Source organism: Haliotis rufescens, unplaced genomic scaffold (assembly GCF_023055435.1).
Source record: "Haliotis rufescens isolate VD_foot unplaced genomic scaffold, xgHalRufe1.0.p SCAF_6, whole genome shotgun sequence".
Taxonomy (NCBI): Eukaryota; Metazoa; Mollusca; class Gastropoda; order Lepetellida; family Haliotidae; genus Haliotis; species Haliotis rufescens.
This window is the reverse complement of record NW_025964334.1, coordinates 60,328,224-60,352,199: the sequence shown is the minus strand read 5'-3', so window position 1 is coordinate 60,352,199 and position 23,976 is coordinate 60,328,224. Positions and strand designations below refer to the sequence as shown.

Genomic DNA, 23,976 nt, shown 5'->3' with positions numbered 1-23,976 from the left:
GTGACATCAGAGTGTGTCAAGCAGTTCTATCCACATAGGGCGGGGCCACAATAGTACACCGCCTTTTACCCAAGACTTTCCAAATTAAACAACAGCATTAAGATAGCAGCGGACAGAGATAGACCTACCCTAAACATGGAGACAATGTGGGAGTATATGATAGTGTTAAACATGAACAACTTACAGAGAGATTATCACTGTGTGCGGGCAGTCCTCCCGTCTGTACAACCAGTAAGTTACCAGTGTTTTGCTTTCGTTGTCAAGTAGGTAGGGGAAGCAACTCGTACAGTAACAGTCTATTTTAGATCCATGCTCACACCTCTTCTATACAGAACAGGTTCAATACCCCTGGCTTTAAAATGACATGTTTGTTTGGATAATTCGCCTCATGTTCTGTTTCTCATTAAGTTACCTTTCTCTGGCGCATGTTAACCTAATCTGTACATAATGCTAATATTAGGGGTAGCTGTATATTAAGGGTCTGGGTGTGAGACCAATTCGAGTGACTCAAGTGCCATACTTACCACACAAAACAATACACCCAGTAAAGTGAAAAATCCATTTTAGGTCATTTGTTTATTTCCTGTAAGGTATGAATAACTATCACAAATTGAGGCACAAGCCATAGGTTTCAAGAGTCATATTTACAGTAAAGAATCCATGGAAGATGAGGTAGATAATTCCTTATTTCTTCCGACAAAAAAAATGTTAGGACTTAATTTCTATTTGAAATAAACTTGAAATAACGAGACAGAAACTAAAATAATCGAAAGTACGAGATAAGAATCGAAAATTGGCGTTTAGGAGATTAATTTGAAATCACAGGAAAATATTCAAAGTAATGAGAGTGAGTGAGTGAGTGAGTATGGTTTTACGCCACTTTTAGCAATGTTTTAGCAATATTCCAGCAATATCACGGCGGGGGACACCAGAAATGGACTTCACAAATTGTACCCATGTTTGGAATCGATCCCGGGTCTTCCGCATGATGAGCGAACTCTCTAACCACTAGGCTACCTGACCGACCCCAAAGTAACGAGAAAAAAACGCTAAATTTCGTGAAAATAACTTAATTAATGAGAAATTTCGATTTCGAAAATTACATTAATGCTACCGAAGTGACACCATCGGCTTTCATATGCAGGTCTTTGACGTTCACCACTTTTGTGAAACCCAAGAGCACGGATAGGGTGCTGAAAATCCTGGAAACATAATCGGAGCGAACCGTAAATCGAACCCAGGATCATAGGGGCGCAACTCTGCACAGCGAATTGCGTGCCTCTGGCGACTGGCTCAGAAGAGTGATGGACTGTCCATACTTTTGGATCATCCGAAACAGTGTCTTCAAGCTAGTGTTGATGTCGGCGCGGTGTGAATGTCTCCCCTACTGCTGACTCCCCTCCGTCGCAACTAGTGTATTTGTCAATGGTTCGGTTTCCAGTCTTCACCAGATGATTCTGGCTATGTAGTCACCAATTTAAAATGCCAAGTCATTTTAAAAATGACAGCCACTTAACAAACTCTAAAATATTGCGAAAAACGTATGTGTTTATTTCCACACCAGGTCTGGACAAACGCAGATCACCACAAAACATAAATCAAAACATAAATGCCCGAGAAATGTCAGTCTTAAATACTTACTGAAACAGATTCCATAGGGAGTTTAAGTCAGGTGAGCTAATAATAGATCTTCTTGACAACACTCTCGTGTGTATTGATCGGTTACTATACAAATAAAATGAAAACACCCTCACAAGCTATGTTAGGATGGTATATGTAAGACACACTGTTTAGAATGGACAAATGAATGATGTGTGTAAGGTGACATCAGAGTGTGTCAAGCAGTTCTATCCACATAGGGCGGGGCCATAATAGTACACCGCCTTTTACCCAAGACTTTCCAAATTAAACAACAACATTAAGATAGCAGCGGACAGAGATAGACCTACCCTAAACATGGAGACAATGTGGGAGTATATGATAGTATTAAACATGAACAACTTACAGAGAGGTTATCACTGTGTGCGGGCAGTCCTCCCGTCTGTACAACCAGTAAGTAACCAGTGTTTTGCTTTCGTTGTCAAGTAGGTAGGGGAAGCAACTCGTACAGTAACAGTCTATTTTAGATCCATGCACACACCTCTTCTATACAGAACAGGTTCAATACCCCTGGCTTTAAAATGACATGTTTGTTTCGATAATTCGCCTCATGTTCTGTTTCTCATTAAGTTACCTTTCTCTGGCGCATGTTAACCTAATCTGTACATAATGCTAATATTAGGGGTAGCTGTATATTAAGGGTCTGGGTGTGAGACCAATTCGAGTGACTCAAGTGCCATACTTACCACACAAAACAATACACCCAGTAAAGTGAAAAATCCATTTTAGGTCATTTGTTTATTTCCTGTAAGGTATAAATAACTATCACAAATTGAGGCACAAGCCATAGGTTTCAAGAGTCATATTTACAGTAAAGAATCCATGGAAGATGAGGTAGACAATTCCTTATTTCTTCTGACAAAAAAAATGTTAGGACTTAATTTCTATTTGAAATAAACTTGAAATAACGAGACAGAAACTAAAATAATCGAAAGTACGAGATAAGAATCGAAATTTGGCGTTTAGGAGATTAATTTGAAATCACAGGAAAATATTCAATGTAATGAGAGTGAGTGAGTGAGTGAGTGAGTATGGTTTTACGCCACTTTTAGCAATGTTTTAGCAATATTCCAGCAATATCACGGTGGGGGACACCAGAAATGGACTTCACACATTGTACCAATGTCGAGAATCGATCCCGGGTCTTCCGCGTGATGAGCGAACTCTCTAACCACTAGGCTACCTGACCGACCCCAAAGTAACGAGAAAAAACACAACATTTAGTGAAAATAACTTAATTAATGAGAAATTTCGATTTCGAAAATTACATTAATGCTACCAAAGTGACACCATCGGCTTTCATATGCAGGTCTTTGACGTTCACCACTTTTGTGAAACCCAAGAGCACGGATAGGGTGCTGAAAATCCTGGAAACATAATCGGAGCGAACCGTAAATCGAATCCAGGATCATAGGGGCGCAACTCTGCACAGCGAATTGCGGTGCCTCTGGCGACTGGCTCAGAAGAGTGATGGACTGTCCATACTGTTGGATCATCCGAAACAGTGTCTTCAAGCTAGTGTTGATGTCGGTGTGAATGTCTCCCCTACTGCTGACTCCCCTCCGTCGCAACTAGAGTATATGTCAATGGTTCAGTTTCCAGTCTTCACCAGATGATTCTGGCTATGTAGTCACCAATTTAAAATGCCAAGTCATTTTAAAAATGACAGCCACTTAACAAACTCTAAAATATTGTGAAAAACGTATTTGTTTATTTCCACACCAGGTCTGGACAAACGCAGATCACCACAAAACATAAATCAAAACATAAATGCCCGAGAAATGTCAGTCTTAAATACTTACTGAAACAGATTCCATAGGGAGTTTAAGTCAGGTGAGCTAATAATAGATCTTCTTGACAACACTCTCGTTTGTATTGATCGGTTACTATACAAATAAAATGAAAACACCCTCACAAGCTATGTTAGGATGGTATATGTAAGACACACTGTTTAGAATGGACAAATGAATGACGTGTGTAAGGTGACATCAGAGTGTGTCAAGCAGTTCTATCCACATAGGGCGGGGCCACAATAGTACACCGCCTTTTACCCAAGACTTTCCAAATTAAACAACAGCATTAAGATAGCAGCGGACAGAGATAGACCTACCCTAAACATGGAGACAATGTGGGAGTATATGATAGTGTTAAACATGAACAACTTACAGAGAGATTATCACTGTGTGCGGGCAGTCCTCCCGTCTGTACAACCAGTAAGTTACCAGTGTTTTGCTTTCGTTGTCAAGTAGGTAGGGGAAGCAACTCGTACAGTAACAGTCTATTTTAGATCCATGCTCACACCCCTTCTATACAGAACAGGTTCAATACCCCTGGCTTTAAAATGACATGTTTGTTTGGATAATTCGCCTCATGTTCTGTTTCTCATTAAGTTACCTTTCTCTGGCGCATGTTAACCTAATCTGTACATAATGCTAATATTAGGGGCAGCTGTATATTAAGGGTCTGGGTGTGAGACCAATTCGAGTGACTCAAGTGCCATACTTACCACACAAAACAATACACCCAGTAAAGTGAAAAATCCATTTTAGGTCATTTGTTTATTTCCTGTAAGGTATGAATAACTATCACAAATTGAGGCACAAGCCATAGGTTTCAAGAGTCATATTTACAGTAAAGAATCCATGGAAGATGAGGTAGATAATTCCTTATTTCTTCCGACAAAAAAAATGTTAGGACTTAATTTCTATTTGAAATAAACTTGAAATAACGAGACAGAAACTAAAATAATCGAAAGTACGAGATAAGAATCGAAAATTGGCGTTTAGGAGATTAATTTGAAATCACAGGAAAATATTCAAAGTAATGAGAGTGAGTGAGTGAGTGAGTATGGTTTTACGCCACTTTTAGCAATGTTTTAGCAATATTCCAGCAATATCACGGCGGGGGACACCAGAAATGGACTTCACAAATTGTACCCATGTTTGGAATCGATCCCGGGTCTTCCGCATGATGAGCGAACTCTCTAACCACTAGGCTACCTGACCGACCCCAAAGTAACGAGAAAAAAACGCTAAATTTCGTGAAAATAACTTAATTAATGAGAAATTTCGATTTCGAAAATTACATTAATGCTACCGAAGTGACACCATCGGCTTTCATATGCAGGTCTTTGACGTTCACCACTTTTGTGAAACCCAAGAGCACGGATAGGGTGCTGAAAATCCTGGAAACATAATCGGAGCGAACCGTAAATCGAACCCAGGATCATAGGGGCGCAACTCTGCACAGCGAATTGCGTGCCTCTGGCGACTGGCTCAGAAGAGTGATGGACTGTCCATACTTTTGGATCATCTGAAACAGTGTCTTCAAGCTAGTGTTGATGTCGGCGCGGTGTGAATGTCTCCCCTACTGCTGACTCCCCTCCGTCGCAACTAGTGTATTTGTCAATGGTTCGGTTTCCAGTCTTCACCAGATGATTCTGGCTATGTAGTCACCAATTTAAAATGCCAAGTCATTTTAAAAATGACAGCCACTTAACAAACTCTAAAATATTGCGAAAAACGTATGTGTTTATTTCCACACCAGGTCTGGACAAACGCAGATCACCACAAAACATAAATCAAAACATAAATGCCCGAGAAATGTCAGTCTTAAATACTTACTGAAACAGATTCCATAGGGAGTTTAAGTCAGGTGAGCTAATAATAGATCTTCTTGACAACACTCTCGTGTGTATTGATCGGTTACTATACAAATAAAATGAAAACACCCTCACAAGCTATGTTAGGATGGTATATGTAAGACACACTGTTTAGAATGGACCAATGAATGATGTGTGTAAGGTGACATCAGAGTGTGTCAAGCAGTTCTATCCACATAGGGCGGGGCCATAATAGTACACCGCCTTTTACCCAAGACTTTCCAAATTAAACAACAACATTAAGATAGCAGCGGACAGAGATAGACCTACCCTAAACATGGAGACAATGTGGGAGTATATGATAGTATTAAACATGAACAACTTACAGAGAGGTTATCACTGTGTGCGGGCAGTCCTCCAGTCTGTACAACCAGTAAGTAACCAGTGTTTTGCTTTCGTTGTCAAGTAGGTAGGGGAAGCAACTCGTACAGTAACAGTCTATTTTAGATCCATGCACACACCTCTTCTATACAGAACAGGTTCAATACCCCTGGCTTTAAAATGACATGTTTGTTTGGATAATTCGCCTCATGTTCTGTTTCTCATTAAGTTACCTTTCTCTGGCGCATGTTAACCTAATCTGTACATAATGCTAATATTAGGGGTAGCTGTATATTAAGGGTCTGGGTGTGAGACCAATTCGAGTGACTCAAGTGCCATACTTACCACACAAAACAATACACCCAGTAAAGTGAAAAATCCATTTTAGGTCATTTGTTTATTTCCTGTAAGGTATGAATAACTATCACAAATTGAGGCACAAGCCATAGGTTTCAAGAGTCATATTTACAGTAAAGAATCCATGGAAGATGAGGTAGACAATTCCTTATTTCTTCTGACAAAAAAAATGTTAGGACTTAATTTCTATTTGAAATAAACTTGAAATAACGAGACAGAAACTAAAATAATCGAAAGTACGAGATAAGAATCGAAATTTGGCGTTTAGGAGATTAATTTGAAATCACAGGAAAATATTCAATGTAATGAGAGTGAGTGAGTGAGTGAGTGAGTATGGTTTTACGCCACTTTTAGCAATGTTTTAGCAATATTCCAGCAATATCACGGTGGGGGACACCAGAAATGGACTTCACACATTGTACCCATGTCGAGAATCGATCCCGGGTCTTCCGCGTGATGAGCGAACTCTCTAACCACTAGGCTACCTGACCGACCCCAAAGTAACGAGAAAAAACACAACATTTAGTGAAAATAACTTAATTAATGAGAAATTTCGATTTCGAAAATTACATTAATGCTACCGAAGTGACACCATCGGCTTTCATATGCAGGTCTTTGACGTTCACCACTTTTGTGAAACCCAAGAGCACGGATAGGGTGCTGAAAATCCTGGAAACATAATCGGAGCGAACCGTAAATCGAACCCAGGATCATAGGGGCGCAACTCTGCACAGCGAATTGCGTGCCTCTGGCGACTGGCTCAGAAGAGTGATGGACTGTCCATACTTTTGGATCATCCGAAACAGTGTCTTCAAGCTAGTGTTGATGTCGGCGCGGTGTGAATGTCTCCCCTACTGCTGACTCCCCTCCGTCGCAACTAGTGTATTTGTCAATGGTTCGGTTTCCAGTCTTCACCAGATGATTCTGGCTATGTAGTCACCAATTTAAAATGCCAAGTCATTTTAAAAATGACAGCCACTTAACAAACTCTAAAATATTGTGAAAAACGTATTAGTTTATTTCCACACCAGGTCTGGACAAACGCAGATCACCACAAAACATAAATCAAAACATAAATGCCCGAGAAATGTCAGTCTTAAATACTTACTGAAACAGATTCCATAGGGAGTTTAAGTCAGGTGAGCTAATAATAGATCTTCTTGACAACACTCTCGTGTGTATTGATCGGTTACTATACAAATAAAATGAAAACACCCTCAAAAGCTATGTTAGGATGGTATATGTAAGACACACTGTTTAGAATGGACAAATGAATGATGTGTTTAAGGTGACATCAGAGTGTGTCAAGCAGTTCTATCCACATAGGGCGGGGCCATAATAGTACACCGCCTTTTACCCAAGACTTTCCAAATTAAACAACAACATTAAGATAGCAGCGGACAGAGATAGACCTACCCTAAACATGGAGACAATGTGGGAGTATATGATAGTATTAAACATGAACAACTTACAGAGAGGTTATCACTGTGTGCGGGCAGTCCTCCAGTCTGTACAACCAGTAAGTAACCAGTGTTTTGCTTTCGTTGTCAAGTAGGTAGGGGAAGCAACTCGTACAGTAACAGTCTATTTTAGATCCATGCACACACCCCTTCTATACAGAACAGGTTCAATGCCCCTGGCTTTAAAATGACATGTTTGTTTGGATAATTCGCCTCATGTTCTGTTTCTCATTAAGTTACCTTTCTCTGGCGCATGTTAACCTAATCTGTACATACTGCTACTATTAGGGGTAGCTGTATATTAAGGGTCTGGGTGTGAGACCAATTCGAGGGACTCAAGTGCCATACTTACCATACAATACAATACACCCAGTAAAGTGAAAAATCCATTATAGGTCATTTGTTTATTTCCTGTAAGGTATGATTAGCTATCACAAATTGAGGCACAAGCCATAGGTTTCAAGAGTTATATTTACAGTAAAGTATCCATGGACGTCACTCGAAGATGAGGTAGATAATTCCTCATTTCGTATGATTGAAAAACTGTAAGTACTTAATGACATCGCCAGGTGAATAAAACATGTATTGGAATTGTTTCAAATATTTCTATTTGAAAGAAACTTGAAATAACGAAAACATAATCGAAAGTACGAGATAAGATCGAAATTTCGCGTTTTTGAGATTAATGTAAAATAACGAGAAAGTATTCAAAGTAATGAGAAAAAAACGCTAAATTTCGAGAAAACAATTGAATTTAGGAGTAATTATGATTTCGAAAATTACATTAATGCTACCAAAGTGACACCATCGGCTTTCATATGCAGGCCTTTGATGTTCACCATTTTCGTGAAACCTAAGAGCATGGATAGGGTGCGGACAAACCTGGAAACATAATCGTGGAGTATTTGTCAATGGTCCAGTTTCCAGTCTTCACCAGATGATTCTGGCTATGTAGTCAACAATTTAAAATGTCAAGCCATTTTCAAAATGACACCCACTTGACAAACTTATGTGTTTATTTCCACACCAGGTCCGGACAAACCACTGCAAAAAAAATCCATATATACAAGCTTGTATATCCTTTGGAAAGATGATATTTCCAAAGGATATACAAGATTGGAATGATGATATATACAAAAATATACAAGTTTGTTTATACGACATATACAAAAATATACAAATTTGTATATATGGTGTATCCAAATTTGTTTTCTTTGTATATATTGGTAAAGGGAGATAATTATTATGTATTTGTGTATAATTATTATATATGTGCAAATTGAAGTGTTGAGCACTGTGTTTCTTTGTATATGTTGGTAAAGGAGGATAATTGCTATGTATTGCTCTATAATTGTTTTGTATGTGCAAAATAGTATCAGAAGTTACAAAAAACTAATATAGTGGCGGGAAACATTACTAGAATGTTTAATTAGTAGTCCACACTGTTAGCGGGAGTACATACTGTCCTTGCAATGATATTGACGGGTAGGCGGTTGAGGCGTCTGGTACTTTTCCTGGCGCGGTGCTTGGTATGTGAGTAGACTTTATGGTCAAATGCACAGAGAGGATTAGCTGTCGGGGGCGATTGCATTGGCGGTAACTTCTGTATTGAAAGTGTTTGAGCTTGGATTCGTTTTACGGGGAGGCCGCGATGTGTTTTGTAACATGCTATCGTGCACATATGGCAACAGAGTGGATTGTACAGAGGATGAAAACTATTTTATCACTTCTTAAAAGTGTTGAATTTGGTTTGTTCTGAGCTGTCGGTTTCATTGTAGATATACATTGTTATAATGTGAAATCTCGGCGGAAACGCGGAAAATCGCGTTTTGTAAAACGGTAGTCCTTGGGAAAATTGTATTATGAGCAACCGGATGTGTAAATAACGTGTGTAATATATTCCCGTATCATATTTTATAATACTTGTTCTTTTAATATTGTTATCAATGAGAGAACGAAGATTACCTTGAAAAAACACAACAGCATGCATATGTTCTAGCAAAAGGAAACTTGATATATATTCATTTGGCTTAATTTCTACTTTGGAAAACTTAGTTGGCGCTCTAAAAGCTTGACGCTGTATAATTTGGCACGCGCATGGTTGGGTGCAAACCATATGTACATCAATAATAATAATAATAATAATAATAATAATAATAATAATAATTAAAAATAATAATAATAATAATAATACATCATGATGGCAGTTTCAATGTAAAGATTAAGTATTTCTAAAGATATGGAAAATAAATCTTGATAACTGCTTTAATCTTTGATCTTTGGGAAAATAATAATGGAATTGGTTGAGTGACTAACGTATTCTACATTAAAAGTGACAGGAACGTGATTTACATAATTAAAATATAGAATAATATACAAATTATAAGAGAGGGTTTGTGATTTATTTTGGGATGAAGTCAGTATTTAACTTGCGCTTTCCGACATTATGCGTATTTCGCACACGGTTAAGAAAAAAATGCAATTCATTTATTTATTTACAAGAAGTACGAATGCATCAATCCTACATCACAGGACCATGTACATAATTTGTTGAATGTTATTTCGTGAATACACAAATTGCATAACACATTCCCTGAGGACAAACCCAAATTGCCCGTCCCTTTGTGACAGGTGTTAATTAGAGAATGTATTGCCACCATATTATGTCCCGGCACTTTTATGACATGTAATGAACCTGGTCAATCCCTGGGTCTGTAACAACAACATGGGTCTAATAAAATCAAAGTAACAAAAATGTTACGTAATTCGAATTAAAAAAGAGACTGAAAAAATGTAACATGAATATAATTGCCCTTTTGAGAGTAATATAATTTTGGGAAAATATACGTTTTCTTGTATTTATGGACGACTTCACACAAGCTGATAAATTAAACATATGTTTATATAGCTATATTTACATACATGGCATTAACATGTAATAATAATATTGATCATGTTTGTTAATTTGTACATTTCGTTGTTATTGGTATCCTGAGTATGTTGTAATAATGCATGTGTTCTGATCTTATTTGACGTAGATTACATGAACTAGTAGAGTGACTTTAGTTCATCAGCGTGGAAGGATTACCCACACATATACCCTTAATCCTTTGTCAAACAGAAAGAAGTCATATAGATATCATATCTAACTGGTACTAAAAGTTCACTATCAATCTCCTCTGATAACAAACTTACATTTAATATCCCCAAGCTACAATACCCAGCATGCTCATGGAGTAATTATGAGAAACCCGAATGATATCCTGTCTACGTGGTCACACCCGGTGATTGTCTGTATTCATTTCTTATATCCCAAGTGTCCCCACCAAGCTTCCTTTTATTAACATTGGGATAAGGGGAGATATACATATTGTGTTAAATAATACATCAATACATCAAAACAGAACAAAAAAGATAGGTCAACAGTGCGGTTGATGGAAAGGGGTTTCCTAAGAAAAGCTATTTAACTGTTTAATACTTAATACATGTCTAAAAGTATGTATGTATTAATTCTTACTACTAGTTATTATATATGTGCAAATCCACCCGAACGTCGGATGTACATGGCCGATTTCAAAATAGCTAAATTAGGCACTGTTCAAATTGTTTCCAATAAACCACTGATTAGAAACTCACTTAACCTTTAGAATAGAAACGTTTCTTAATATATTGTAATTGGGGCATGTGAAATATTAATGCAGTGTACCATTGTGACAGCCACAAGAGCATGCATGATGTGTTATCTGAGATGTGTTTTTTAAGCCGATGGAAGTTTAAAGTGACAAAATCTGGTATCATGGCTTAACTGAATATAACATTGTCCAAGTTTATTAATCCTCTTTTTCCGGTGACTATTCCAATTATTAATGGTATCAGGTAGGAATGACTTGGCATAGCATTCAGTTCTACAACGTATAGCCTGTGAATTGGTTAGATTTCTTTATATGTAATCACTAACAGCAAAGATGTTTTCCATCTTGTAAAAAGGTGTAATGGCTACGTTGGTCTCACTCTACATTTTCTCGTGGCTTGTACCTCTTATCGCCCCACAAATAGTCCGTAATCAGTGAGTAGGCGAGGTAAAAATTAACGTCTCATCGGCATTGTTTCAGCGTCAGTAATGAATTTATGTGTAGACATTCTAGGATTAATTCTTGTTCTTTGGTACAATTATCCAAAACATGGGAGCAAAATATTGGCAATATATATATATGCTTGTTCATGACTTATGTAAAAGGGGTTATTTATCTGAGTGAGTGAGTATGGTTCACGGCGGTGGACACCAGAAAGGTATTTAAGACAATTAATCATAAGGCTTACCTCTTTAACTCGCCAATGTCAAATTCTGACTGAAATATTAATACCAAAGTCCTTTCATTTTAAGATTAGGTTTTGCACTTGGGCACACTTTGACGTGATATTGAACAGTTTTCTTTTTCCCTGGATTAAGTTTTACTTGCATTCATTCATTTGGTAATTTTCTCTTCAAATCGGCATTAATATTTTACGCAGTAGTATTTGGAACTGTCCATTTTGGGAATTGGGTGGACCCCACCGCAAGCACAGTAAACAGAAATTCCAAGGTGAATAATATGTACTATAGTTTGTTGGCTCGACATGCAAGACTCCATAATTTTAGCCATAAAGTCATAGTAATATTAAATTATTTTTTTTTATAAATAATTCATTGATGTTTTTGACATGAGACGTAGCGACACTCATGTATTTTATAATAATGTACAATTTCAATGCCTTAAATCTGTTGCATTAAACAAATTCTTTGATTTGATGTTGTCATATTGTGACTCAATTTGTGTCTAGTCTTCCAAATGTTCTATTGCGAATACATATAGTGTCAGTGCTCATGATCGCCATATCTATGAATGAATGAAAATATCATCATTAATAAAGTTACCTGAGCTCAATATGTGTTCTGAAGACAAATCGTTGTAAAGCATCTTGCACGGCTTCGTTCACGTTTACCCTCAAATGTACGAAAGGAAAATCTGCGACTGTGCGTGTTCAATGTTCGAATGCATTTTTGCGACAGGCGGTCGTTTATTTATTAAGATTCCACAAATTCATAAATCACAACTGATGTAGCTGCCTTGGTTAACTGGAGTCAGGATATAACTAATTACAAACTCTGTTCTAATTATGCTAATCGAGGAAGTGCATTATACTGGATGACAAACTTAGTAATCCTTTCACACTAATCTTTGTTTACAATGAACGCATGTCAAATGACTAAATAAACATCCTTTTTTATTTTCTTAAGTAGAAGTATCACAATGGGCGGTGAACACAACTGTTTGTAGAATGATAGTTTCAGAAAGGAATACAAATACAAATATACAGAAAGGGGTTTAAAATGGTTTCTTTCTTTGCATCCACGCATTGTTGTTGTGGATGCGGTTAATTGCTGTCGGAATTGTTTTTGCAATTCAATTAGTAAATTACATGTCACATGACAACTGCATGTCACGGGGGCCTGGACATAAATCACGTGGTGCACTATTAGGCCTTTAATAACCCCCAACGGGTCTGAAGGGATTTCAATCTAAAATTAACCGATCTTCCCTTCTTCCTCTTTCACCTCCATCTAAAAGAACTCACCGAATAAAATAAAAACTAAAAACTAAATCACCAATCACCCGAACCCAATATTCGAAGGACTAAATATTTTTCAGTGGAACGCCAACGGACTCACCTCCCACGGCCATGAACTAAAAACTAAATTTAAACTAAATAAAGGCCCTCACATTGCTTGTATACAGGAAACCAAATTCTCAAAAAAATCCAAATTCAAACTACCTAACTACAACTCAATTAGAACTGACAGAGCTAAACCGAAAACAAGAAGAGCCGCAGGAGGACTAATCATATTTATCAGGGAAGATATAAATTACGAAGAAATAAAAATAGACACGCCAAACCTAGAAGCCAACGGCATTAAAATCACATTAAATAACCGAAACATAAACATCATAAATATTTACCACTGGGCGGAACAAAAAGTCCAACCTGAGGATCTAAACAAACTACTCCAAATAAGGGATAAATCTACTATATTCCTAGGAGACTTTAACGCTCACCATCCTACATGGAGCATAGATGATAAAATAGATAATCATGGCAAATTAATCTCCGAATGGATAGAAACGACCTAGTACTCCTCAATAGCAACCAACCCACGAGGTACGATAAGATAAACCAAAAAATGTCAGCTATCGACCTAACCATATGCACCGCAGATCTAGCCCAAAGTACTCAATGGGAAGTGCACGACGTCCCGCTAGGTAGTGACCACTTCCCCATAAACATAACCATAGGAAATACAAACGTACCAATCCAAACAGAAAACCAAGAACCAAAATTCCATTACAATAAAGCTAACTGGGACCAATTCCAAGATATTTGCAACGAAGCTAACTTAAACGAAATAGAAAATAATGATCCAGAAACCTATTGCAAAAACCTAACAGACTATATAATTAACGCAGCCAAAACCTCCATCCCCTTCAAAACATCTAAGACAGGCAAACCGACGGTACCATGGTGGAATGAGGAAATAGAACAGACTAGACGAAAACGTAAATCAGCCTTCAATAAAGCAAAACGCGACTACAAATATTTAAACATAGCCCACGAACTAAACCACCAGGTTCAAAAACTAGTCCAAATAGCCAAAAGTAGAGACTGGAAAAAATTCTGCGAAGGTATAAATAACCGTACAGATGCCAGAATGGTCTGGCGCAAAATCCACGCCATCAGAGGCTTAAAACGACATAAAAAAAACCCTAACATTGACAACTCAACCAACCCCGACCAAAAAGCAAATAATCTCGCCAACCACTTTTCGGCCGTTAGCAGTAACACCAACTTCAGTAAACAATTCCAAGATAAACTTAAAACAGAAAACAAACCCACAAAAGAACCAAACAATAACAATCTAGAAATAAATCAACCCTACACAATGGAGGAGCTCCTCTACGTAATCCAGAACAGGAAAAAGGGCACAGCCCCAGGATTAGACCTAACTTCTTACCAAATAATTAAAAAACTCCCCCTAAAACTACTCCAGGCACTACTCAAACTATACAATCTCATCTACCTAAACGGACAGGTTCCTACTCCCTGGAAACAGGCCCTAGTCATACCAACCCCTGAACCTAATAAACCAGCTAATCAAGCTAACTCATATAGACCAATATCCCTAACTTCAAATTTATGTAAAGTAATGGAATCAATGGCTAAAAATAGATTACAACATTACTTAACCCAAAATAACATCATAAACCCAGATCAAAGCGGTTTCACTCCTGGCCGCTCAACCCCAGATAACCTCGCCCGACTAGAACAAGATATTAAGACAGGACAACTAAAGAAACAATATATCACAGGCATGTTCTTAGACTTCTCTAAAGCTTTCGACATGGTATGGCACGATTGGCTAATACAAAAACTTAAAAAAATAGGACTCAAAGGTCAGATTATAAACTACATCCAGGACTTCCTAAACAATCGTAAAATAACCGTGGGTATAGACCAAACTCTATCGGACCAATGTTCCCTAGAAAATGGTACTCCACAGGGCAGTATCCTCAGCCCCTCCCTCTTCAATATAATGATAAACGATCTATTCGAGGGCCTATCCCCTAAAGTAAACACATCAAAATTCGCGGATGATGGAGCCATCTGGATCCGCACTAAAAGCATGAACATGGTCCAAAATTTACTCCAAAAATCTCTTAATAAAATACAACAATGGGCTGACAAATGGGGCTTCTCCCTTAACTCAGAAAAAAACAACAGGAATAGTATTCAAACATAAAAACATGAAACGCGCCTCCCCAATCCTCCAGCTAAACAATCAAACAATCAAATTTCAAAAACAAACCAAATTCTTAGGATTTATTTTCGATGAACATCTCACCTGGGATGCTCACATCCAAAACCTAACAACTAAATGGAGTAAAGACCTAAACACCCTAAGATGCCTAACTGGCTCTAACTGGGGAGCATCCAAAGATACCCTCCTCTCTCTCTACATATCACTAATTAGATCAAAACTAGACTACGGCTGCGCCATATACAACACCCTTAACAACTCTCTATCTAAAAAACTTGACTCAATACAATATCAGGCTCTCAAACTAATTACACGCACCCAACATGGCACCTCTTACACCTCACTTCAGGCCTTAACAGGAGAAATGCCACTAAGTCTACGCAGGGAACAGCTAAGCTTAAATTTCTGGGCCGCGTCCCAATCAAACCCTCTCATCCAAAACTTAATAAACCAAAAAATCAGCCCCAAAAACCAAGCTCTAGCTCGTAAACACCCCTTACTTACCCCAATATCCCAAAGAATAACAAACTACCTAAATGAACACCAAATTAAAAATCTTAAACAAAACTGCAAACAATCAAATATCTTCACCCCTAAACTTAAAATACCCCAAATAGACACAACACTAGCTAGCCAAATAAATAAACAAACCGACCCAAACATAGCTAAAACTACCACACTAGCATACATACACGAAAATTGGCCAAATTGGTGTCACATTTACACGGACGGATCCTCAGATCCGACCTCCAAACACACAGGTTTCGGAGTCCATACCACACAACCAACTAAAACCACACAATCCTTCCGACTCCCAAACAACCAATCAATATTCACGGCCGAACTAATGGGCATGGCCTCAGCCCTCCATAATCAAGAATCCAAAAAACAAAAAAAAATCCTAATACTTACCGACTCCCTAAGTGGACTGCAAGCCCTCCAAAACAAAAATACGCAAAATCGACCTAAATTAATAAATCAAATACTTAAAAGCTCCAACGACGTAACTAAGGCAGGCAAACAAATAACCTTCTTGTGGATACCCGCCCACGTAGGAATATACGGTAATGAAAACGCCGATAAAGCAGCTAAACTATCCCTCAAAATCCTAGAAATAAGCTTAAACTTACCCATCTCAAAATCAGAAATTAAAAGTGTAAACAAGCAAAAAATCACCAAAAAATGGCATAACCTATATCTAAACTCAAATAGCCAAATCAAGAAAGTGCTCAGCAAACCACTAACCAAACCAAAAATTCTCCATCCATCCAAAAAAATCGACAGAGTAATCACTAAACTCCAAACAGGACACACCAACCTAAATAACCACCTAAATTTTTTTTAAAAACACACTACAGGTAACTGCCCACACTGCAAACAACCAGAAACCCCAGAACACGCACTCATCCACTGCACACACTACCTAACACATCGAACCGCATTACAAACCACCCTCAATCTAAACAAGGCTCTAACTCTAGAAGCAATACTAAACCCACAAAATAAACTAGAAAACTTCAAGGCCTTAGGCGTATTCTTAATAAAAACGGAACTAATAAAACGCATCTAAAAACACAATAACCTACCAAATCAAAATCACATAAACAAACAAACATCCACCATACCCAGCTCCCTTAGTTCTCCTCCCCAATCCCATCGGCATCTATTCCAAATCTCAAAATTCCCAAATTCTATATAAGCAACCCCTAAACCCCCCTCTTGGGTTGCACAGACCACTTTCGCCCCTTTCGGAAACACATTAAATGGTCTGACCGGGCCCGTGTGCGAAATACGCATCAGTCGGAAAGCGCACGTTAAATCTCCAAAGTGAGTAAGTAAGTAAGTAAGTAAGGAAGGGATGAACCTTGATTCTGCATCCATTCAAAAACTCCTGAATCCTCATCGACTCCTGAATGCTACGATTTTGACGATGTCATCTTGATCATCAGAACCATCAAAGGCGGCAAAATACAGTAAGCAACTTTTCTCCCACTTTTCAATTAAGATGTAGACAAGTACAACACGTTTAGTAACGATTTAAAAAATTGTACGAGTTTCTAAGTGTCAATAATTAGTAGAACAGACGTAAAACAGACATACGAATGGACACGTTATCGACAACTAATCCTATATATTTTAGTAACAATGATTAGTTGGAGTGACTAGTATATATTTGCAAAAAATAGATTTATAAAAGTTCAGCTTATTAAGTACAATACACCCATCAAATAGAGCTGCATGTGTCAGGGACCCAATCTAGATAGCGCCAACATCTTGGACCGCTGCGTCGGAAGTAGGTAACGTTTCTAGCTCTTACGTCGAGTAAAATCTGAAATGATTCGCGTGATACATATATGATGTACATATATGTGAACAGCCTCTCGTTATTAATGCCCTTTAATTGTAGTCATCTTACTATTTGATCGTTTATGCCACACAAAGCTATAAGTTCTGTAATAAAAATACGGAAAAATGAACAGATTAATCTCATGGACATATATTCAAAAATGGTAGCATAACGAATGAAGTAATGTTTTAATTTCCGTTCCCATAATACTGTTTAGATGAAACACCGTTAGCAACTTGAATGGGAATAAACAGTGGTAGCTGTCACTAGCCAAAGGATACTAGACTATACAAGAACAGTTTTAGCATCTCACACCGTCCCGACAGGCGCCAACCTCTCAAATATTGCACAACATATATTGATGGCGTAATATGATATTAATATTACATTGTTTCTTGAATACTGTGCGAAGAATATTTTGTACGATGGCAAGATTCAAAACAAGTATCATTATCTTCTTTGCGAGGAATTTAGAAGTTGGAGTATTGAGAGAGGATAAGATCTGTGGATGAACAACATCACTTGCTTGGTAATGGTGTTACAACATACACCTAAGCGTCGCTCCTAACTGTAATAAAGACGTTGTTCATCAATATATCTTATCTCTACTCAGTTTTCATTATCGCTAAAATTAGACAAAACTGTAAAAATGGTTTAACATTCAATGTTATCAATATTAATTAACACAGGTATTGTGGTAGCACAGCTAGTCCCTGTAAAATTTTCATTTAAAAAATAAAAATAAAAATCACAGCGCACAGGGAAATTGAGCGAGGCTCAATTCGAACGGTATTCCCATGTTATGTTCTGTTTTTCTGAAAATGTACTTGAAGCGGATTGGTCAAGAAGTTTATATGAAGACCACTCCGGAATACAATGATTCAAAAATGCATACATGATATTGTAAATATATCTAGATTTTTAGACAGGATAATGCATAGATAATATTCCAACAGTCATTACAAGATATCAATAAAATCGACCTGATGTCAAGCACATGTTATTTGACAAGATTGCAGTAGTCGTCAATTATAGGTGGATATGTTTGAATTTCCCCTTAGGACTGTGGTGAATGAATTATGGCTCAATTCGGAGTAGCTAGTTCAAGAAATGGATGGGATAAATGATAAACATGTAAGGTTCACTCCCAGACATCCCATTAGTCTTTAGTCTTTAGACTTAAGAATGGACAGGCTACAGGTGTGGATGGTAATCCTGACGAAGTGTTAAAAAAATGTAAGTTCAGTTGATTTGTTGTACAGAATTATTAACTATTGCTTTGTAAATGGAACTGTACCAGCTATGTGGAACAGCGATATATCCATCCTTTTCCTAAGAGCGGTATGAAGGATTTTAGAAACCCTTTGGTATCATTGTAACATCTATTCCTAACAAGTATATGCTTATGTACTCAATTAAAGACTGAGTGGCTTGAAAAGGACAATATCATAGCTGATAAGCAAAATGATTTTAGATCCAAATTAGACTGTATTGATCATTTATAGGTTTAAACGTCTTTAGTTCAGTATAGAAAAAAACAAAACAATCAACCTTTGTTACATTTGTTGATGTAAAAAAAAATTTGACACCGTTTATAGCGAAGCTGAGGAATATTGGAGCTCGAGGAAAGATATTAAGAGCTATCCAGTCGATTGTATGTCGATGTCAATTGTACTGCACATGTAGGAGAATTTCTTACAGTACGTTTTACTGTTTAACATGGTGTAAAGCAAGGCTGTAAATTATCCCCAGCTATATTTTCTGTGTATGTTAACGACCTGGCTATTAACAATCTCAATTGTGGCGTACTTGTTGATGAGACTATGCTCTCCATTTTAATGTATACTGCCGATATTGCATTAACTGCCCCCAATGAATGTTCATTACAATCCATGCTTAATGTACTGCATGAATGGTCAACACGTTGGCAACTGTCAGTGAATATGAATAGGACAAACGTAATTCATTTTAGAAATCACAACCGAGATCATCGGTTTCATTCCTCTACGCTGGGCAAACACTGGTCTATGTAGAATCATATCGTTTTCTGGGACTACGGGTTGACGAGCATCGAGATATGTGAAACTGTGAAAGAGTTGTACAATTCTGTCAGCCATGCTTTGTCTTATTCTGTTGGGTGTATGTCTTATGATGTTTTTATGAAACTGTATGAAAGTCTTGTTGAGCCGGTAATGTTCTATGGCTCTGGTATATGAGGATAAAACGTTAATCTAATCCAAAATAGAGCCTGTAAATTATTTCTTGGTGTTAGTAACGGTACCTCCATGTATAGCCACTAATGGAGACATGGGTCTCTCCTCCCCGTTTGTTACATTACATGCTAATGTTTTTAGACTACCCCAAGATTAATAACAGTACTTGTAACGCTTTGATGAAGAAAATGGTTACTATGTAAAAGTTCATGGAGTACTAAAGTTGTTAAAATTGCCTGTAATCTTAATATTTATGATGTTATGAATATTATGACTGCTCCAATGTCCCGAAAGAAGAAAATTGTCCATATTAAAAACGTTCTCGTAAACAAAGATGAACTGAGCTTGAGAACAGAGCTTTGGAACGATAAACATAACATTAAGGGCAATACATTAAGAACTTTCATGATCGTAACGTTGTTGCTCCTTATGTTTTAAATACAGGGACCACCGTCGCATTTTAGCTAGTTTTAGATCTGGATCGAAACAGGACGATTTACAACCCCCCAACCCTTTTAGAAACTAGAATCTGCCCGCACTGTTTTAAATTTGTTCATAAAAGTTTGTCGAAAATGAATTTCACTTTATTAAATGTTATGTCCTTTATGAACTTAGAAGTATTTTACTTAGATAATGGTCATCTCTTTTGAAACACGTGACGCATTCATAAAATAACTTCCTCTGTAAGGTTCACACCCAATTGTCAGACATCCCATTTGGCAGGTGACCGAATCATCAGACAGACCAGTCAAGTGTGACCAGTGTATTCGCCTGGTCTAAACTACTAATTACTGTGCTGCTCTCGACTGTGGGCAGAGTAAGCTATTCAAACTCGTTAAGTGATACAGATTAACCAGATTCCTCTATGCTGGGCAAACACTGGTCTATGTAGAATCATATCGTTATCTGGGACTACGGGTTGACGAGCATCTAGATATGTGAAACTGTGAAAGAGTTGTACAATTCTGCCAGCCATGCTTTGTCTTATTCTGTTGGGTGTATGTCTTATGATGTTTTTATGAAACTGTATGAAAGTCTTGTTGAGCCGGTAATGTTCTATGGCTCTGGTATATGAGGATAAAACGTTAATCTAATCCAAAATAGAGCCTGTAAATTATTTCTTCGTGTTAGTAACGGTACCTCCAGTATAGCCACTAACGGAGACATGAATATTATGACTGCTCCAATGTCCCGAAAGAAGAAAATTGCCCATATTAAAAACGTTCTCGTAAACAAAGATGAACTGAGCTGGAGAACAGAGCTTTGGAACGATAAACATCAATGTTTAAAACTACTTTCAACTACTTGTATGTATAGATCATAAACAGCTGGCATACGCATTTTATATTGATCAAACTGTTATTAAGATCTGTACAAATGTTCTATTTCTTATGTAAAACATAACGAAATACAAATTATTTCATAATATCATATAGTTGTCATAATGAAAATAGTATTAAAGCATTATTGTTACATGCAATAATAATACTGTTCGGTATCATTAGTAAACTTTGCAACCACATATTATGTGAAACCTTCTATAAAGGGTGAAGAAATTCAATGAAGCAGTGGTAAAATCTAACCATATATACAAAATTGTATAGTTTTGGAAATACCAACTATACAAAATTGTATATTTTGGAAATACCAAATATACAAAATTGTATATTTTGTATATATGGGTATTTTTTCTTGTGAACGCAGATCACCACAAACCATAATTCAAAACATAAATGCCCGAGAAATGTCAGTCTTAAATACTTACTGAAACAGATTCCATATGGAGTTTCAGTCAGGTGAGCTAATAATAGATCTTCATGCCAACAACCTTGTGTGTATTGATCGGTTACTTTACACATACACTGAAAACACCCTCACAAACTGTGTTAGGATGGTATATGTAAGACGTAGAATGGACATTTTCAAACGAATGACGTGTGTAAGGTGACATCCGAGTGTGTGAACCAGTTCTATCAACACAGGGGCGGGACCACAATAGTACACCGCCGTATACCCAAGACTTTCGAAATTAAACAACAACATTAAGATAGCAGTGGACAGAAACATACCTACCCTAAACATGGAGACAGTGTGGGAGTATATGATAGTATTAAACATGAACAACTTACAGAGAGACCATCACTGTGTGCGGGCAGTCCTCCCGTCTGTACAACCAGGAAGTAACCAGTGTTCTACTTTCGTTATCGGGTAGGTAGGGGAAGCAACTCTTACAGTAACAGTCTATTTCAGATCCATGTCCACTTTCCTTCTGTACAAGACAGGTTCAAGCCTCCTTGCTTTACAATTACATGTTTGTTTGGATAATTTGTCTCATTTTCTGTTTCTCATTAGGTTACCTTTTTCTGGCACATGTTAACTTAATCCGTGTAGACTGCTACTTTAGGGGTAGACTAGATGTGAGACTAATTCGGGAGACTCAAGTGCCATACTTAGCCCAGGTACAAAACACCAAGTAATGTGAAAATGTTTCTATTTCTTGTAAGGTATGAACAGCTATCACGATCATAGGGATTCCCTGTCGTAGTCTGAGGGACAGCTGTCTTGTGAAGGCTTGGATGTGAGATCAAGCCAAGGGTTTCAAGAGCCATATTTACAGTAAAGTATACATGGACGTCCGAGGAAGATGAGGTAGACAATTTCTTATTTCTTCTGATTGAAAAACTGTTTGTCCTTAATGACATCACCAGACGAATAAAACATGTACTGGAAAGGTTTCAGATATTTTTCGATTTGAAATAAACTTGAACTAAACAGAAAATAAATCGAAATAATGAGAATAGATAAAAATTTAAATTATTGAGATTAATTTCAAATAAAGAGAAAATATTCAAAGTGGCAGAAAACAAATTAAATTCGAGGAAATAATTGAATGACGATAAATTTCGATTTAGAAAAATACATTATTGTTACCAAAGTAACACCATCCGGCTTTCGTATGCGGATCTTTGACGTTTACCACTTTGGTGAAACCCAAGAGCACTGATTGGGCGCTGTCAAACCTGGAAACATAATCAGGGCAAACTGGAACTCGAATCCAGGATCATAGGTTAATAACGTCCCCAAGATACGCAACTCTGCACAACGAATTGCAGCGCCTTAGACGACGAACTCAGACAGAGGTCAAGTGCCCAATACTGTCGGAACATCCGAAACTGTGTCTTCAGGTAACGTGAGTGAGTGAGTAAATTAGATTTACCGACGCTTTCAGGACTATTCGTGTGGTATCACGTCAGCGGACCCATGTTGCACGAATGTAGGCAATCAAACTAGGATATTTGGGGAGACAAGCCAAAAATATGTGTACAACATAGAGTGTTCTCAGATGAGGGAGTGACAAGTCAACGATAGATGTGACACAGGGTTCTCTGGGAGCCTGACAGTATTCTACATGTTCTGTTGGTGCTAGTATCTATGTTAGTGTACACTTTTCCAAAAAAGAAATGCACAGGTAGTATGTAGTTCATTGAACCTGACTACACTAAAACTCCGGTATATAAATTGGACATATGTTATTGGAAAATGTTGGTGGCCTGATATTCGACAAACGGTGCATAAAAATGCAGCCATTGTCGATTTGCAATGTCTTAAACGGCATTGTTTTCATGCTTGTAAAAAATGTCATGGAGGAAAACAGTAAAGGAAAATGCATGTGCAAGTTATTGCATTCGTAACTCGTGGTAGTGGCTATAAATAGGCAATCAGAAGCCAATAATTTGTCATTCATTTGTCAACATTTTTCAAGGTCGAAAATGCCGAGACTCAGTGCTGCCGATCGGAAGATCGCCATAGGACGTATCCTAAGAGGTGAATCGCAGCATTCTGTTGCACGCCACTTCAACGTCCACCACAGCACTATTTGCCGCCTTTGTTACCGATACACAAAGGTTCAATTCCACTGCTGACCGTCCGAGAACCAGCCGACCAAGAGTTACCACCCCTGCACAGGATCGCTACATTCAACTGTTCCACCTACGTCATCGCAATGCCACAGCTACGGAGACTGGAGGACGTATCCCTGGTTTGAGGATGATATCGGACCAGACTGTCAGGAACCATCTTCGCGAGGCTGGAATCCGACTTTTTGT

General features: G+C 37.7%; 1 protein-coding gene and 1 long non-coding RNA gene across 3 annotated transcripts in view; one reads left to right on the top strand and one right to left on the bottom strand.

Moving 5' to 3' along the window:
* LOC124119618 overlaps positions 1–22,556 on the bottom strand; it is a 62,058-nt gene extending 39,502 nt beyond the window's left edge. For both annotated transcript variants that reach the window (XM_048386586.1, XM_048386587.1), the window contains exon 1: positions 22,000–22,556. The gene's annotated coding sequence lies outside the window, so the exon portion shown is untranslated. The remainder of the gene's footprint in view (positions 1–21,999) is intronic.
* LOC125374886 overlaps positions 1–23,976 on the top strand; it is a 67,104-nt gene that overhangs the window by 41,010 nt on the left and 2,118 nt on the right. The gene's annotated exons all lie outside the window — the stretch shown is intronic.